This window comes from Larus michahellis, chromosome 16 (assembly GCF_964199755.1).
Source record: "Larus michahellis chromosome 16, bLarMic1.1, whole genome shotgun sequence".
NCBI classification, from domain to species: Eukaryota; Metazoa; Chordata; class Aves; order Charadriiformes; family Laridae; genus Larus; species Larus michahellis.
Window position 1 is genome coordinate 1,300,119 of NC_133911.1, and position 19,398 is coordinate 1,319,516.

Below are 19,398 nucleotides of genomic sequence, written 5' to 3' on the forward strand. Positions count from 1 at the left end.
ACTGACCCATCAAAACGGCCAAATCCCAACTTGCTTTTTCGCTGGCTCTCCCCGCTGGATGATGAAGCAAAGCCTTCGCTGCAAACACCCCCGCTGCATCAGCTGTTTACCTTGTTCATAAACAGATCGCTGCTACAAAATGCTCTTCCAAAACTGCCCAGCACACGGCAAGACAGCCTGGGAATGGGGAGGAGGAGCAGGGAGTAATCCACTGGTGTTGTGGTTTCTGTGGCCAAGGACAGAACCAGCTGGTTGCTCCAAGTGTCCAGGCTGTGGAGTGGCTGGGATAGAGATGGTCCACCCATGCTGAAGCCCAGACATGCCACTAGATGGAGTTTGACAGCGAGATGGCCCCGCGTCCCTGTCTGTCTGATGAGATGGTCTCCAGTGGAGATGGTCTCCGACTGCACCGGGAGAAGGGGATTTCTGAGGATCAGCACTGGCAAAGGACTCCAAACCCCACTACGGTTGAAGCCATCCCATCCTCACGCCTGCGTGCAAGTGTTGAGCCACATGCTCCTGGTGGAGAGGCCCTGCAGTGCCCAATGCCTTTTCTAGCATGGAAATCCTACCCAGTACCTTCCCACCAGTTCAAACACAAGAGGAAGCTCCATCATCAAAGCGCTGCCCCATGTGGGACCCAACAGCCATGGCCATGCCCAGAGGTCATAGTCTGGATGGGCCAGGCAGTGCCCAGCAGTGCAGCAAGAGACCAGGCTTGCAAGGACACTGGTCTGGGCAGCTCTCAGCACACATTTTGCAGGACTTGCTGTTTCCTTCAAGCCCCAGCTGCTGGAGTTAGGGGATCAATGAAGAAAAGCTGCATTCTTCCTCTTCATCCTCATCTGTAAAGACTTTCTTGTAGCATGCCGCTTGCAGATGGCATCTACGGAGCGCGCAGTGTGCATGCTTTACTTTCATCTCGTTTTCAAAGCCAGACTTGTGACTTGCCAGGTCCTGACCCGTGAGCACTTTGCAAACTCATGTGAGAGCCACTTTCCTGGTTGCAAACTCCCTGCTGCCTTTGGCTCCCTCCTCACATGGGCTCTGCTCCACCTGGCAGAGGGAAGCTGCACTGCATTCCCCTTGCCAGAGCCCCGCTCACCTGAGCCAGCAGACCCCCTGGCCTTTGTGGGGTGCCAAGCTGTGGCATCCCCTCTGCAGGGCCCTACTCGGCTCTGCGTGGCTCCCTGGATTTGGCAGCGGAGAAGAAGTGATGGGTGATACCCAGTCCCCTGTCCGAGATGCCTGCAGGTTCAGGCAGATGTGGCCACGTGCACCAGACACAGGTTAGAATCACAGAATGATCTGAGTTAGACGAGACCTTAAAGACCACCTAGTTCCACCCTCCTGCCCTGGGCAGGGACACCTCCCACCAGACCAGGCTGCTCCAAGCCCCGTCCAACCTGGCCTTGAACACCTCCAGGGATGCAAAGTTGAAGACTCGCTCCACAGGGCTGGCAGCTGGTGTAACAAAATGCAAGCAGCAGGGAGGCAGGCTCACAAAGGATCATAACTACATTTTACCTGGGATGCAGGATTGTTTGACCGTTGGTCTGCTGTCTGCACATCCCAATCCCAAGTACATCTACCTTCTTGCTACCATTGCCCAGAGCACCAGCAGAGGGACAATCAGAGAAACTCATCCAGTTTCGTACTAGTTATGACCCACACCAGTGAGCCTGGTCTGGATAAACCCCCAGCCCCCTGTGATTCTGTCGTAACAGTCCCCAGTCAGCCCAGGAAGGTGGCCTGGCACTGGTCTTTGCTGTGGACTTCAGATCCAGAAGAAGTCTTGGACACTGTATTTCTAAAGGTTCATTCCTGCACATTGAGGCTTCACATCAAGGGGTTCAGGACCCATAGAGGGTCCTGGAGAGCAGCTGTAAGTGTTAGGGGCCCCACAAGAAGGGAAGATGCCACATGGATACAGCTCGTCACCCAGTCCTCAATGGAGGTCCCATGAAGGTTCTTGCCCACTAGAGCCCAGCCTCTACCCAGGGAGAGGATCTAAGGGCAGGGTGCTGGAGGGGCTTGGAGCTAGTCTCCCACATTTCTGATCTGCATTTGGATTGGTGAGCCCCCAGGGAGAAAGCAGTATCTTTAACATCACTGGGGCTTGTGACAAGGGCCAGGCATGTCCCTAGCACCAGCCCAAGGCACCCCTGCATGGGGCAGCTCAGGCAAAGAGTGTCTGTGCTGGAGTAGCACCATTAACACAGGAAAACAGCCATAGGACATTCAGAGGGCCATGTGGCCTTGCTGGCTGCCATAATTGGGCCACAATGCCTGTTCAGTCGCCAGGCATCCCGACAGATGTAGTGAAATGAGCCGTAAAGAGATTCAGACAGAGAAATCCAGCCCAAAAAACTTGCTAAGCTGACAGGCAAACCCTGTCAGAAAGCAAGGCTGACATGAGCTGGACTGTCCTGCTCTTCCTTGGAGCTGCCAGCATTGCAAGAAGCTGGAAAAGGAGAGCAGAGCTCATGGCTGCAGAGCAAGGTCACTCCTTGTGGGTGGGAGAGAGAGCAAGCGGGGCAATGGCAGTGGGAAAGGTGAGGTACTCGAGCAGAAGCAACCTGTGCTGGACAAGGGAGGCAGGAGAACAGGGACATGTGGGATGGAGGCAGCTGAAGATGGCCTGCAGGAAAAGATGGAGATTTGTCATTGCAGGTGTAGGCAGAAGGGGTGGGACATGTGCATGCCGACCCTGCAGGAGGCAAGCGGTTGGTGAAGACGGAATCAGGATGGGTGATGGATCACTGAGCTTCCTGGGTCCATTTCCTAGCAAGGCACTTTCCTATCTCACGTCCACCATGATGTGCTTTCCTATCATGAGCAGGTCCCTGTCACACAGGACAGCCCTGCACCAGGGTAGGAGGTTCCCTGAGCTCCATCAGCATCTTGGAGACTCTGTGCTGCAAGATTTGAGCCATTTCTGAGCTGGCAAGCCCAACCCATCAGAATGCCAAGTCCCCCTTCCCATCTGCAAATCCCAAATCCTGCCTAGGACCTGAGCAAAGACAGTGTTTCCCCAAGGCATGGAGTGCACCCAAGACAGAGAAAGAACCTCTGAGGTTGGGAGGAAGCCAGTGGTGCACCCGGCGGTGTTTCCACTGGGCTTCCTCCACAGCACCACAGCCAGCTTCTTCATGGAGTGCCTCTCCACAGGGAAGCTCTCCCAAGAGGCCCCTGTGCATCCCCCGGGATAACTCATGTGAGTCAGATGGACTGACTCAGAGCTCAAAGCCCGCTCAGCTAATCCTAAACAGAGAGGTAGAAAGCAGGAAAACTGGGAAGAGAGATTGCATTTAGAAGACATCCCATGTCAGGAGGGCCATGGAAGAGGTTTACAAGAGCTTTTCCTCTCTCCTGCAGGAAGGACACCACACTGAAGAGAAAGCAGAGCCTATGAATCTGCCAAAAGCCATTTTTGGATGGGTGCTTCTGCGGGGGGCTGGCAGAGATAGAAGACCCAAGTGTCTCACAGCAAGAGGAATGTGAAAGGGGGAACTGGTGCGACCGGGCCAGAAATTGTTCAGAGGGACAGCTCAGTCTTGGGGACATCTGATGGCTCTGTGGAGTCAGCCCTGAACAAAGCAGAGTGGTTGGTGCAAACAGGCATGTTTCTCTTCCACTTTAGCCATGGCAACATACCTGGTGAACGGGGCTGGGGTGTCCACACGAGACCATCCAGGGCCTCTTGTGATCACCTTGGACCTGCCACAGCTCACCAAAGACCTCGGACCTCCTGCTCTCTGTAGATCACCTCTCTGCCCCTACTCTCGTGTCCCACAGCCATCACCGTGGTCTTGGAGATGGTGGTGTGTGCGACCTGGTCCCTTCCCACTCATGATCTCAGCCATGTGTCGTACCTTCCCCATCCATATGCTGGTGCAAGGCTGCTGCCACACAAGTGTGTGACCTTCGCTTTCGGTTCAGCCTACACCAGCACCATCACCAGCCCCCCATTTCCAACTCCTGTCATTTCCTGTATTGGCCAAAGGTCCAACATCTCCTCACACGTATCTGGAGGCAAGTCACCACCATGTGGAGCAGGCAGAGCTCAGGACAGAGAGGCACTCAGAGCGGATTAGATTTGAGATTGGGTTAATTGCGCCTTTCCATCATTTGTTTGGCTTGGGATAGGTCCAAAACATATGAATGAAATCCCCCCATGCACGCTACGCTGCTGACAAGCGGATATTGCATCTGGTTTGAATATGGCAAGTGGCTGCAGAGGCAGAGACAGTGTGGAGCTGCTTGAAATACAGCACACGCCTCCTCACGCTCCCGGCCCCCCTGGACCGTGTGCCCTGCAGTTACGTTATGCTGCAAGACCCCACCCTGCATCCCCAAAATGTTTGCCATCATCTCCACACGCCATCATCTCAAGCCACCATCACCCTGACCCGTGCCACTGGCACTGCCAGGCGATTCATACCCCTGGCCAAAAGGCAGAAGCAGGAGATGGAGGAGGAGGAGGAGGAGAAGCCCTCGAACCAGCACGGGGTGACGTCCATGGGGTGGGCTGTGATGGCCAGAATGGCTGTGGATGACACAGATGAAATGGCCACATTCCCTGGCATCGGGAGAGGGTGGGAGGGGAGATGCAAAGGGAAAAGAAAGCAGCCTGGATGCCAAAGGCTTATTTCTCTAACCCTCCCCAGAGCCCCCCAGCAGCCCGTGAGCAGCGGTGTGTGATCACTGCGGGGGCTGCAGCGCACGGGACATGAAAGAACTGGGGCTGAGCTCTCCCCAGGGTGCTCAGGGGAAGGCGGATCCAACGCTAGGAGAATTAGAGCAGAGGAAAGTAGCCTTTGGTCTAACGTCGCTGGCTGCGGGGCACCAGGTGCTGGGGGCAGCCCCTGAGGCAGTGGCACCAGCAGCATCGGAGAACACAGGATGCCCTTATTGCCCCGTATCCCACGCCCTGATCTGCAGCTAGCGCAGGTCGGGGACTTTGCAGGGGCTCCAGTGAAGCAAGAGAGATACGCCAGGGCTTTGCAACGTCGCATGAAGACATGGGAGCCTGCAAGAGCTGCTTGCATAGAGCCCCTTGGATCACGGTGGCATGCAGCTGCTGGGGGCGCAGGGAAGGATGCTCGGCGAAGGGGCACCCTGGCAGAGGAAAGCGCATGCTAGAGAAAATACAGGCTGGGAAACCACTTTTCCGAGGATGAACATACCCAGGAAACAGAATGGAGGTCTGACGTTAAGTTGAGGCACAACATCGGGGTTTGGCAAAGTAGCTTTTTCTCACGGATGACCCAAAAGCTCACAGATAAACTGAAAGCAAGCCCAAACCCCAGCCCCCTCCCTGCAATGCTTCCATGTCTTGCTTTTCACAATAAAGATGGGAAAAGATTGGCCCACATTAAGGTGTTCCCCATACATTCTTATTTTAGTTTATCTCGCAGGGAAATGTGCCCCTGAGGTGCGTTGGTCACTTTGGTGGTCCCTGCAGCACCACCATGCCCAGAGGACCAGGGTGGAAGCAGGGTCCACATGGAGATGATGGATGTGTGCTGGTTTCCCTCCTGGGAACCAGTGCTCCTGGCACATGCCCCTGGTCCACCCCTGCCCCAAAGCTTAGCTCCCTCCTCTCACCATGAGCACCTGCGGAAGTGGGAGGTGGGGAAGCCAGTGGCCTTCCACTGTGGTGGCGTGTGGTCCCTGGCCACTGCCTGGAGGGCAAGAAGAGTCCCCTGCTGCCACCAGTACCACTCATAGGTCTGCTCCATCTCCCGCTATGGCACAGGGGAATGCCGATGCCCACGCTGGGAGAGACACGTAAAAAACCTTCCTCCTCCTCGCAGGGCAGCTGAGCCCCGATTTGCACAGGTGTTGAGCACCCTCCATCCCCGGCAGCCCTCAGGGTTGTCACGATCACTCAGCGCCTCCCAGGATCTGGCCTTTTTTCCACTGTTCTTTTATGAAGACGTTATTTTACGGCTTGTTAATTTGTACTTTTTCGAGCTTTTAACAGGGAGCAGGGGCCAAGTCCCCAGGCAGCCCATTGGCCGTGAGAAATCCCATTTGGTATCATATAAATTATTGCAGATATTACTAATATTGCGTCTATTGTGTAAATACTGACTAAATGTTTGAAAAACACAAATAAATACGAGCTGAGCTGATGGCTGGAGCAGCTGCCTATGAGCCATTCTGGGCCCCCAGGGGAAAGAATCCACATTTTAAACTAATGTGTAAATATGTAACCTGCCTCCATCCCCCGCCAGATCGGCGTGAGCAGTCCTTGGAAGCGGCCCAGTCCCTCAGCTGCACGGCTATGATTTAACAACAGCTATAAATACATCTCATCCACCGGGCAACTGCGCAAACAAGGGCTCACCTGGCAGTAAGGGGTCACCGAAGAGTCTCCCACCTGAGACCCCTGTGCACGGAGGGGTGCACGGTGATGGGAGATGCTCAGGGTTGCCCGGCCCTTAAAGCCTCCCTTGGGTCCTGGACCTCGTCAGCCCAGCCTAGCAGACCTCAGTGTTGCATGCCACGGCCAGGTATGAGCTAATGGACCACCATCAACGGATGGGCCACCAGGATCAACGAGGACGCTGCCTCCAAGTCAAGTGAGCTTCCCTTGTTGGGGCAAGTGCCTCTCCTCCCTTCCAAGCTCTTTCCCCCATTCCCCGTTGTTGCAAGAAAGCCACAGAGTTCTCCAAAGTCCTGGTCCCTCATCACTATCCAAAGTCCCGGAGCAACATGCCCCTTTCCAGAGGGCAGAAGGACTGGCCAAAGACCGCGTCCCCACATTCCACTGCCTCCCAGCCTCAGATGCTGGTTTCCAGCCCCTCCTTGCAATTGCCCAGTTCCCCCCATTACCCAGGGTTGGCTCTGAGTGGGATGAGGAACCCCATTACTCCTTCTCCAGCCAAACCAGGGGTACTGCAAATTGTCCTCTTGGCACAGCAGATGGAGTGGTGAACCACAGGCTGCAGACAACGGAGAGGAGACAACTCGCATCCCTGGGCTTTGCTTTTGATGGACATAGGATGACGCTGGTTTTCACCCAGCCTTTTTTTTTTTTTTTTTTGTGACCTTCCCAATCTTTTCAATAGAATTTAACCCATGGCCACTACTCAGGTGGGCACAAACACCTCTGGGTTTGGCCAGAGCCGCAGACCTTCTGCAAAGGATGAGAGCTGCTGGGTTGGCTGCAAGCAACGGCATGGGGTGGATTTGCTCCTCAGCTGACGGACGGCAGCGCGGCAAAGGTGGTGCCGGGCTGTGTAATGGGTCCCATCACCCGGGACTGCAGAGGGAGGTGCCGGCAGCCGCAGGGCCCCCAGCACCCTGCCAGCAGGCGGGTATCGCAGGCAGGGAGTGAGAGGAGAAGCTGGGCCAGGAAGATGTGAGTCAGGGCAATAAGGTCATTGCAGTGGGAGCCGCTCAAGACACTTCTGGGCGGATGCCTGTCCCCTGAGGCGAAACATGGGATTTAATGCCATTTTTCTTGAGAAAGGTGAAGATCACAGTATGGGTTCCCAATTCCAAAGCTACAGGTATTTTTCAGGCATGGGGTGCCAGCTCTGATCTTGGCTGCAGATGACAATGACTAAACCCGCACAAACTCCACAGGACCAAACACTGCAGGGAGACTTTCCCCAGCTTCTCCTGCCTCCTACCCCCTCTCTGGGACAGCCAGAGAGATGTTTCCCTACTGATTTTCTTAGCGGCTCCCAGGTCCTGGGGATCAGCCCGATGCAGCATCTGCTAGTGAGCTTGGACCCTCCCAGGGACCACCATGGCCACAGACTCCTCCAAAGCCAGTTCAGCTCCTCCGAGCCCCTGCAGTTGCTGTAGGTGCCCGGGTGCCCAGACTTGGCCTAACAGGAGCAAATTCCCCTCCCAAAACTACCCTTTTGCCTCTTAGTTGTCACATCTCCGAGCCCTTATATAGGTCCAGGCGTGGGTCCGTGGCCAAATGCATTGAAAGGAGCCAGGCAGGGTGAGGAACCAGGGCAAGGACAGCACAGGATCGGGTTGTGCATCCAGGCTCAGCTCTTCCCCTGTAACTACAGATTAAAATAATAAACTCAGAAGGATCCAGCGTTTGGCAGAGCCTACTAAGAACCGATGTTTGACTGGCCCTCAGCTCGCAGGCACACCCAAATAAATAGCATTGTTTATAAGGACTGAAAATTAAAAATTAAGGGCTGTGATTTTCAAAGCTCCCTGAGGAGCCCTGACATTGAACTCCCATAAAAATTAACGGCATGAAATCCCATCCCTACATTTCTCTGGAGTGATAGAAAGAGCTATTCATTGTGCAATCAATTGCAGAAATTCATAATAATTTATACTAAAGAAATCCTAAGTAATTTCACTGCTATGGAGGGTTTCAGTTAGCAATAAATCTAGTAAATAAAATACCTACCACTGGAGTAGGAGAAATGACTATAAGATTCAGCAAATTAGCTAACACAATGTAAAGTAATTTCACTTCTTATTATCTGCTGGGAATTGCAAGCCACCAGTTTAAATTCATTTACTCTAATTTGAATTTTAAGTCATTTTTGCCTTCAGATGGAAAACAAAACTTCTATGGCTGACTGAAAAACATTTAAGGAAAATACGGGGGTTTGCATGGTTTTGACAAAATCATGAGCTGTCAATCAGACTGTGCGGGCCACCCCTTCTGCTAACAGCCTCAGTTTTGTCCAGAGAAAAACATAACCAGGAGAGATTTTGATGCAGAGACTTTGACCTTCCCTTAGACGGCTCTGCTGAGTTTCTGCACATTTACACGCACCCGCAGGTACCGGGATGCCCAACCATCGCCCCTCACTTGCAGACAGTTGTTCAATTTGATATCAGGCACCTTCATCAGACCTTTTATGTGGTCTGCTGAGGGTGAGACAGGTGGTGCACGGGGCTAGATACGCCACATGAAATGCCACCGCTGGAGACATGCCATGGAGTCAGTTGATCCCACACAAACACACGCGTGCTCTTCAAGTCCCACATCCACCCAGACCACCCATGTCCATACTGCTGGTGTACAATGGGAGGTCACCCAAGCCACGTGTGCCCCACTGACATTCACAAGTAGCCAGGAGGGACACTCCTCCTCGCCCCATCCTCAGACATCACCTGTGCTGAACGAGCATGTGAAATGCACCTGAGGCATCAAATGCCTTGGCTGGACCCTACATTCCTCTCTGAAGACCATGGTCCTCTCCCCACTGCGTAACTATCCCTGGGCATCACACCTCATAGAATCACAGAATGAGTTGGGTCGGAAGGGACCTCTAAAGGCCGTTTAGTCCCACCCCCCTGCAGTCAGCAGGGACATCTTCAACTAGATCAGGTTGCTCAGAGCCTCATCCAGCCTGGTCTTGAATGTCTCCAGGGATGGGGCCTCCACCACCTCTCTGGGCAACCTGGGCCAGTGTCTCACCACCCTCAGTGTAAAGAACTTCTTCCTAATGTCTCATCTAAACCAACCCTGCTCACCAAGCCCACCTCTGGCTTTACTCAGCAGACGGACCCTGCAGCCATGCAGTTTCCTCGCTTCCAGATGAACAGATCAGCAGCATCATTCATGCCCAGGTATAACCCTTTTTGGAGGAATTTGATCCACAAAATTGTACCTTTCAAAGTTGTCTGAAGAATTAAGCATTGATCCCACTACAATTTAGTAAGAATCACATCCCATCCTCCTTTAGGTTCCTCTTAAACCCTGCCCCACCTTCAGGTCTCAACTTAGGTGTATATGCAAGATCAAACCAGCTGTACCGTTAGAAGTCACTGCAGCTCAGAGTCCCCAAGAAAAGGTCTGTAAGGAAAGAGTTGGATGGTGCAGGTCACGACAACAGACACACACACAGCCTGGTTACCCTAAATTAGTGATCTCTTTTTCAAGAGATGCCACAGTAAAGGGAAAGACAAAGTGGAAAACTCTTGAAACTCTTCCTTTCCTTTGAGTCCTTTTTGAGTCTTCCCCACAGGTCACGTCCCACCATGCCATATGCCCACTCCACACACTGAGCAGACCCAATGCAGGACTTCCAGGATTTTCAGACCTGGAAAATGCCAGCCAACCTCCAGAGTCATACCAATGGCGAGCGGGAAGAGTAAAGAGCAAAGCCCACCCCATCCCACACCATAGCCATTGGCTTCACCATCAACCAGTGGGCCAGAGAATTTTACATGTGCGTTGCCTTCCTGTGGCTGGGTATGAGCTGGCTGTAAGCACCACGAGCAATGGAGGTCCAGAAGGTTCGAGACAGCAATAGCTCACACTGGCCACCCGGTCACTGGGCCACTGAGTCTGCCCCACAGGTCCACGCTCGTGGCCGGTGGCCACGTCCCGTTACACGTGGCTGTGTCCCCCTCTAGTGGCGTGTCCCAGCCAGCACGCTCCTTGGCCACTGCAATGAGCTGGATGCGCTCACCCTTGGCGTGGTCACCACGAATTCACTCGTCCATGATTCCTCGGTGGCCCTGTGCCGGGTGGCAGCATGGTCAGACCTGTCACGCACAAAGAGGACCTCCAAGAAAAAGTGCTGCTGCTGCTCCGTATCAAGCACCACCCTCCATCGGCCATGGCAGTGCAAGGTTTTCCTGTAGGGAAAGGCTGGTCCATCAAGCCGAGCAGGACATTCCCAGTCCCCCAGACCTCTCCAGCAGCTGGACTAGGAAGGACTAGAGGATGGCTTGGCCAAGCAGGACAATGTTACAGCCAGTCACGGGTACCAGGGTTTGTAACGGCTCCCCTGCCTCATATAAAGGGGGGTTTTTCTGAGAGGGCTGGGAGGATTAAGTGGAATTCACTTCTGGCAGCTGCTGCCTGCTGATGAAGAGATGAATTACGGCCATCCAGGCTGCAAAGCTAGCAAGATGCCTCCTCGCCACAACTAGGGTCTGCACTCTGCATCACTGTTAACTTGGACTTCCTCAGCGGTTCTGGTTTCATGTCTCCCCCATCCATAGTATCACCACAGGGCAGGATCGAAATTTGTTTCCTTGCTGCATTTATGGCCGAAGATTGTATTCCGTCCTGAAAAACACAGCAGGTCAGGCTCCCTGTTAGCTGTGTGTGCACCATGGGATGTAGCTCCTCTCGCTCTCCTAAGCATTTAGTGTTTGTTTGGCTGGCTGATTCTCTTAAGCAACCATAATTGTTTCACAGCTTCGTGTTTCCATATATGCTGTTAGGGTAAGCCATGCAAAGTGCCTTGGTTTGCTCAAGAGAGCAGAGCCATGTTGAATCAGCGTTGTGGGAGGACAGACCCGCTCTTCAGTTTGAAACAGCTCGAAAGCGGGTGACCGTAAGAGCTCTAAGAGACGACGGGAGACCATGGGGATCTGCTGAGCACCCTGGGACGGGGTCAGATCCTTAAAAGTGCATTTGACCAAAGTGTGTTTCAATTTCTTTCTAAATCGTGGTCCCCAAACTAGGCGCCCTTGAACACTTAGCATCCGAGTGTCCGCTGAAAGGGATGCTGTGAGTGCCGTAGGCTCTGCCAGCGTTCACTGTGAGGCTCTCGCCATCATCTCCTGCACCTCTGGAGAGGAACTGCTTGGAAATCAGTGCTCTAAATATTTCCCAGTTTTCTTGAAAACTAGGAATTTCCCCAAGCAAAAGAAATCAGTAACCTGAAAAATGAAGAAATACACCCAAAAAATGCACTTTGGGAAGGAAAAAAAAAAATAAAAATGAAAACTTTTGTGTATTTTTCTACTCATTTCAGCAGGCCTGAGTCCATGCACACTGGCCACTCTGTACTGCTCATCTCAGCTTGGTAGAAAGCCAGAGAGATGGTTAAACATCTTCCCTTTGGCTTTCCCTCGATGCCAGACATACACCAAGGTATTTCCTGAATCATGCAACGTTTTGGGGCTGTATGAAGCCTGTCACTTTGTACAGTGTTTCTGGGGTGGAAGATGACCCATATATCAATGTCAGCATTTACAACTGGGAGTCCTTTGAGACCCTTGAGTCACCCACGACTGCACTTATGAATTCTGGCATCTGTGATGGCAGCTCTGTGGGCCTGGGTAGCCTGACTTTCTTCTGTAATTTCCCCTTCAGAGACACCCAGGGAAAATGCCTCAAATCAGCAAGCGGGTCACAAATTTAACTTTTGAGTCCTCCTCACATGGGCTGCCAGGGATGAATTCACCTCATCCAAAAAAAAAAAAGTCCAGTCTTGAGAACTTACATGGGCTTCTCTACAGCTTTGCCAAGCATTGATACAGGCTCCGCAAGAACAACCCGCCAGGGAGAGGTGGGGTGAACGCCCGCTGGAGAGGCCAGCATTTCTAGATAGATTGAGAAGGGCCCCTGGCTGATTATCTTACAGCTGACACCCATTTTCAGGTGATTTCACTTGAGGAAGATGTGTTGAGCCCTTTGTGGTGGACTGCCGTGCGTGATCTCCCCACAGTGTGCTGGGTATCTGTCCTCTGCGGGATGATGCATCCTGCAAATCACAGCAAAGGACCTGTCTGAGGATCTCAAAGGGGTCCAGCAGGCCAACGATGACCTCCAGGCTCTCAGGTGTTTCAGAGACCACTGCAGTGTGTTACACATCTGAGCATGGCATCCCCACCCGAAACCTCAGCATCCCCAAAGCCTTCCTTCCCCCCATGGGTTCTGCTATTTCTCTCTACCCAGAGGAGGAACAGGGTCCCATGGGGGGAAGGAACCCTCTGGGGTCCAAAGTTAGAGGACACTGAAGAAACCCTTGGGATAAGGAACGTGGCCAACCTCTTAGCTTCATTCTCCAGGTTGCTTACTGCCTGGATGGTCTTGACCTAGGACATTTCCCTTGATGCTGAGCATCTGCCTCAGAAAATATCTGTGTTAAGGAGCTCCTGTACCTGTAACATCCCTCTTCTCTGAGGCACTGCTTACCCAGACACCCAGGAGTGATGTGGGAAGTCCCGCATCTCCACTGCTGGGTTTCTGTGCTGTGCTTCCTGCTCCTGACACCTCTTCCTCATCAGCTGTGACTCAAGAGCACCTCTGTTAGTGTGTTCCTGATAGGTAGCCCCAGAGCACGGTTCTTCTGTGTCTGCCTCACCAACGCCATCCTGGTAGAGCTCCTGCATCGTGGCACTCAGTGGCCCACCCTATGGCTTGGACACTGTGATCCTGGTAGCCCACAGTGCTCTTCATGTGTCCAGGGCGCAAAGTCCAAGTGCTACCCCTTCGATGGGAGAGGACGTTGGGTCTAGCAGCCCTAGAAACAGTGCTCAGCTCCTCCTCACCCCCACCAACGGCCATCCCTTCTCTGGCCTTTGCCCAGAAACCCCCCAGGAGTTACTCTGGAGATGCAGCTCTCATCGGGGAGACAAGATGTTGCTCCACTATCCATCACTACCTGGTTACTGAGTACAAGCAACACAGGTACACGGACAACACAATCATTTTTAATCTCCTCTCCACTGGCTTTAGCCTTCTCCAAGGTGTCCTGGCTCCTTCCACCTGCCCATGGCTTGTCCTCCAAACATGTGGAGTTTCCCCTCTCTTTCCTCCGGCCATTCCATTCTTTCCCACTAACCTGAGTGAGACGGTGAACATGTGCCTTTCTGATCCTGTCTCCTCCCCAAATTTCCTGTGTCTGAGCCCCTCTGCATTTCCCCCGTTTCCCTGGCTCTGTGGTATTTACGACCTATCTCTTTGTTCTGCTCTGGGGAAATCCCAGTGCCGCAGACTCAGCTGGCCGGGCTCCCCATGCCGCAGCCACCGCGTTGTCCCCAGGAGCGCTCCCATGAACAGGGGAGAGGCGATGGAGGCAGCACTGCCAGTGCGGGACGGATTTCCCATCCCCTGACCCATGCAACATTTTCCTGACTTCAAGCTGAATTCGCAGAGCAAAATATATATATATTTTATACATATATATATATGCCTATTCGTAGGTCAAACATACGCAAGGACCCACAGCCATTACTCGCCTGAGCAGTCCCATTCTTGGTGACTTCTGTTAGGATGTTTTCTGCCCCATGACTCAGGAGCCCCTCTAAATTCAATATGCGAAACAATTCACGTCTAACTGATTGACTGTCTCCCATGTATCTCTTGGATCTGCACTTTTGAACCTCTGATCCGCAAATCCCTACTTATGCGGGGTCCACAGAAAGTAACTCATCAACCTGGAGCCTGTTATCAGTACAGTTAAGTTGCTTTAGAAGGGGCTGCATTGCCACAGGAAAATTTTTCGGACTCAGCAAACCGAAGCAGGTTGAAAACCACTGACCAGAGGTTTTGGGATTCTGGGGAATGTCTAAGATGATTCAGAGGCTCTGCACTTCTACAGCTGAAATGTTAATAAGAAACTATTGACTTTAGTTGGGATGAACACTGCTATATTGACGTGAGAAGGAAGTACTGACCGAGAAAAAAAAAAAAAAAAAAAATGAAGTCAATATTTGCCAGGTGGGATAATAAATCCTGATTTATGATCAATGCGAAATGCAGTGGTTGCGTTGCTATATACAGTTCATGGGGTAAACCGAGCCACTGCGTTTCCTTTATTTCAATTAGCTGCAAGTAATTTGCTGAGATATTCAGGGTAATGTGTAACCGAGATGTTCTGAGGGCCGTTCCCAGCCTACGGCTAAATAACCTGACACCTCTAAGTGATGTGGAACATTTTTAGCCTTCGCTGGAGGCAAAACCGAAAGTTAGACAGTGCGACCCTAATTCTTCCCCAGATTACTGGGATGGTTTCTGCTGGGTCCCTGCCCCACAGCTGGGTCCCTGGGCAGCCTGGGTGGGGGCCGGGGGGGAGGAGGCTGCCGAACACCCCGGGGGAGGTTGGGTGCACGGGGGGTCCCGTGCCACGGCTCCTCCCAGCCTTCACAGCCCACCCAGGGCAAAAGGCAGCCCGTGTCGGCGTGGGAAACTCGCCCCGTGGTCTCTGACCACAACGTGGCTTTTAGCAGACGGGAGACCCGCGGCTGCCTTCCTCCGCGTGCGTTAGGTGGCTTTTTTTGTCCAGTCTTCTGTACACCGCCGTAGAGCCATAAAACTCTGCCTTTCCTCCCTGCCACAGACGTTTCAAGCTTCACTGATTAGGTTTGCATTGTACGTAGCAAGCTATTAAAGCCAAGCATTTACGGTCCTTCCAGTTTTGCAGGATAATTTCTGAAGCAACAGCCCCAAAGAAGTTCTTCGCTGTAGTTGAATAACCTGATTTGTACAAATATTTTAGCAAAAATCTGGACTATTCTGATTTCTATGTGGCTTCCCTCCCTTCCTAAGAATAATTGCGCCAAATCCTCCAAGACACAGGATAAACACAGTGGTTTCACTTTATTATAACAAAGTATAGATTTTTCGCTGCTGCGTCACCAGGTTTCTCGCTCGCTTTCGTCTCCAAAAAGTTTTGTTTTCATCATTTTACCACCATATTTACGTAGAAATGCGCTGGACAGCTGAGGGGATTTTACTGTCTCTGACATTTCCTGTTCTGTTGTTTAATTAGTCATTTCTGAAAAAAAGAACATTACTTAAAATAAGAAGTTTCCCGCTACAAGAGAAAATTAGGTTGAAGAGTCCCAGACAGCCCAACACTGCTCTGCGAGCGGCATTCCTGATGTTTTCAGGAGAAACGGGGAATCAGATTCAATCACCGATTGCATTTTGGCAAAGCAGTGGACTCAAAGTTGGCCTGAGTGCAGGAACCTGTCCCTTGGTTACCTCCCAAAGCCCAGCCGTGCATCTTCCTCCCAACCAGGAGACAAAGCCCTCTCCATGCGCCTTCATCAGCCACCAGCATGAAGAAGTTGTAAAGCCACAGCCAACGCTCTGCTCCGTGTGCGCCTGAGAGGCCCCACCAAGCGAAGGACCAGCGCTCCAGAAGACCTCAGGTTCCTGTTTCCTCCACTTTGTGGATGCAGATTGTACATTAAGCCACTAGAAGAGACGGTTCAGCACAAAAATTGGGACCTCCTGGAGATGGGTGTGGAGGGGAAATGCTGTCCTCATTTAAACCATTCCCCGCTCAGGGAAGGGGAAGATACGTTGATGTCCTCCAAATGTAGCCATGCTCTGCTGTAAGGCCACTCTCCTGTCGTTTGTTTGATAGTCAAAACCAGAAAAAAACCCTCAGTTCCTTACTGATACTCCATATGGCCTTCAAAGAGCTTTGCCAAGGCAGATCCACAGCCTGCCTATTTGATGAAGAAAAGAGGGGGAAATTTATGCATGGAGAAGGCAGACACCTTGGGCGAGATGTGGCAGAGGACTTTGGTGCTGGACTTCTCCACCAGCACAGACAAGCTCACTTGTCTCTGTTTGCCCTTGTCCCAGGAGGAATCTTGGAGGATCTTTCCAGGCTCTAGTTCGCAGGTTTTTTGCTGCCTGAGATTTAGAGGATTTTCTCCAGCAGTATTTTATTCACCGTCAGTAGACCCAATATCCCAATCAGCGTCTCTCTTTTCCTTGATTTTCTTCTCTTCCTTCCCACCTCTGGGTTTGTATCCCCAACAGGCTACGTCTGCATGCCTCAGCAAAACAGGCCAGGGACTGGTGGCACAGAGGGTTAAGCGGTATGGACCTGCTAGGGACCACGTAGCTAAGCCCAAAATAAGGCTGCCATTCCTTGGGACAAAACCTGCCTTGAACTTTGCCTGGCCATGGCCTGTTGGGCTGCAGGTTGGCTGGGCCAAAACCACACCAGCAAGAGCACTAACAGGTTGGGCGGTGCCAGGAGAGAGCTGGAGCAAGACACGTCCCCACAACCTCCTTTGAAAACAATCACACGCGGAAAGAGAGACGTGGACATCGCTTGAGGCGAGCGCCTTGGCCTTGATCACGCCACCCGCTGCAGGAGCAGGTCTCACCTGCAGTGCGAAGACAACTTCACCACAAGCCACGCACGGTCAGAGGTGTCCGTCCCTGGCCATCCCCAGCCTGGAAGACCCTTTGTAGTCCTGGTGGCCACCATCCCTCCTCCCACCCTGCTCAGCTAAGCGTGGCTCCCCCGCCAAGCTCCCGCGACAGGGGGTGCAGTCTCAGTGCTCCTGAATGCCTGGAGGTGTAATAAGCACTGGAGAGGAGTCGGTCGGGGTGTTATGTATCTGGCCAGCCTGCAATCTCGTTTTCTCCCTGGGCAGGGTGAGTAGGGCAAAGGTTGCAGTAGCTGGCTGTCGCTCCGGCGCTGGCTCGCTGCACGTGCATCGCCGTTTACGACCCCTTGTCCGGCACCTGGATCAAGATTTGTTTCAGCAGTGCTACGATCTGTTTGGTTTGGACGGCACCCGGGTGAGCGGTAGAAGTCAGTTGTGATATATTTTAAACCCCGGAGCCTGGAATCGGGATAGAATCTCCTTTGAAGATAGTACGAGCCAGGGGACAATTCATTCACAGCCCCGCGAAAAAGGATGTATTTGGCTGGTGGAAAACTTGGCTCTTTCTGCAATGGTATGGTTCGAAAGCATTCACCATATTCAGCCATGTTTTAAAGTTACCGCATGGACATCACCCACAGATTTGCCACAGACGCTCATTTTTCCCAGAGAAACTTTCATGGCGCTTTCGGAGACAACATCCAAAAGCAAAGGCCTTAAATCCCAAGCCACTCCGCTTTTTTGGTTTTGGGTTTGGTTTTTTTTTTTCCAATGCCCTATTTGACAATAAACTCAGAGGAGTGAATTTTTCCAGCCTCGGCGCCGGGTTTCGGGGGGATGGCACGGCAGATTTGGTCGGACTGAGAGTCTGAGCCTGTGGTCTCTGAAGACTCCGGCAAATAAATGCAGGTCCCCAAGCACGCGTGCTGAAGTGCTCCGCAGCCCACACGGAGCTGAAGGCTTCCTGTTGCAGCTGAAAAAGGACCGTCTTGATTTTCTAGTGACCATCGAGTTGTGTTTGGTCGACCAGGTGAGCACGGGTTACAGCAACCGCTCGCTTTCTGTTTATAATGCCCCGGACACAGTTCTTTTGTCAGAGCAATTTTCATCCTTGCAAAGCTGCTTCTGTTTGTGAACTGCGCTCCCATACAGCACCTTCTCTGAGCAGTCATCAGCGCCGCTCTGAAATGTTTGGATAGTTTGAAATAAATTTCATCAGAAAAACCACAGGTTTCTATAAAGGAGTACAATTGTCCTGTGTTTTCTGGTATGGAGGCTCTCAGAACAGCTTCTCCTTTCTCTAGGACGGGATTAATACATGTACTGTTGCTAAGTGTCCGATATTTATGTTCCATTAAGTTCAAAACAGATTTTTTTTTCTATTCAGCCTCAACCCCCACAGCCTCAGATTCACCCCTGAGTTTTGCCCCCCTCTTTCTCGCAGCTCTTCGACGCATCGCGCGGCCGAGACCACCGTCCAGACTGCAGACTACCCCACTTTCAATCCCATTTGGTAAGCCCCAGGGGCATCAGAAAGTCAAAAAGAACGCGTAAAATATCTCCCACAACCTCTATGACTAATAGCACTGCTCAGATCCAGGGATTGAGCAAGAGTGCTACCTGCCCGCACTTATTCTTCGGTGTAGCCCTGTTTACATCACTGAAACCCAGAGTCTGGCTACGCTTTGCATGGATCTTTGCAAGCTCTGTGCTCTCAGGTTGGTCTCGGAGTTGGAAACCCCCATCCTACCAGCACCGCCAGGACCTTTTCCTCGCCTCTGATACGGCAATGCCAATTTCCCTGCAGCCTTCGAACAGAGAGGCACCTGGGCAGGCCTACGAAACGCTCCTCAGGTGCATTTTATTCCTCTTCCCATCCGCCGAAATATTTACACATCAAAGAGAGCCTTCTTATCTAATAGGGTTTTGATGTTCGTTAAAGGAACACATGGGCAGTAACGAAGAGCGACGCCCTGGACCGCGGGGGTCATCGGCAGGCGCTGAGCCCCAAGCCACACCAGGGTGACAAGAGACTGAGAGGGGGGCGAAGGAGGGGCCGCGCTGTGCAGGATGCTCTGCAGCCGTGCACCAGGCCAGGAGATCTGGTACCTCCTTAAATGCTCTCCTGGATCCGAGCCTTCCTCTCTTCCAAAGCAGCTGCGCTCTGAAGTCTTTACCGCAACCTGGCATCTTCCGGACACGAGGCCGGCTCGCAGAAAGCGTCTCGTCTGCAGGTAACAACTGAGCAGTGTTTCGTGGGCATCTTTGACAAGGCCAAGGGACCTCCCTCTCCTGGTGAGTGCCCATTTCCACGTTCTGTCCGTTCACACTCATCATCTCCTCCACCGCAGAGGCTGTAACGTAAACACCCGTCCTGCCCTGCTGCGCTGTTATCATCTCCGCAGGCGGCTCACGCTGCACTTCCCTTCGGAGTGACTCACTCCAGATGTGTCTGCATCTGCCTTCCCTCCAGCATGGGGCTCCCACCCATCAGCCCGTGGACACCCCAACACGTGGACGTGATCCCACGCTGCGACTGCTGCGAATGGCCCGGCGTTCACGCCTTCTGCA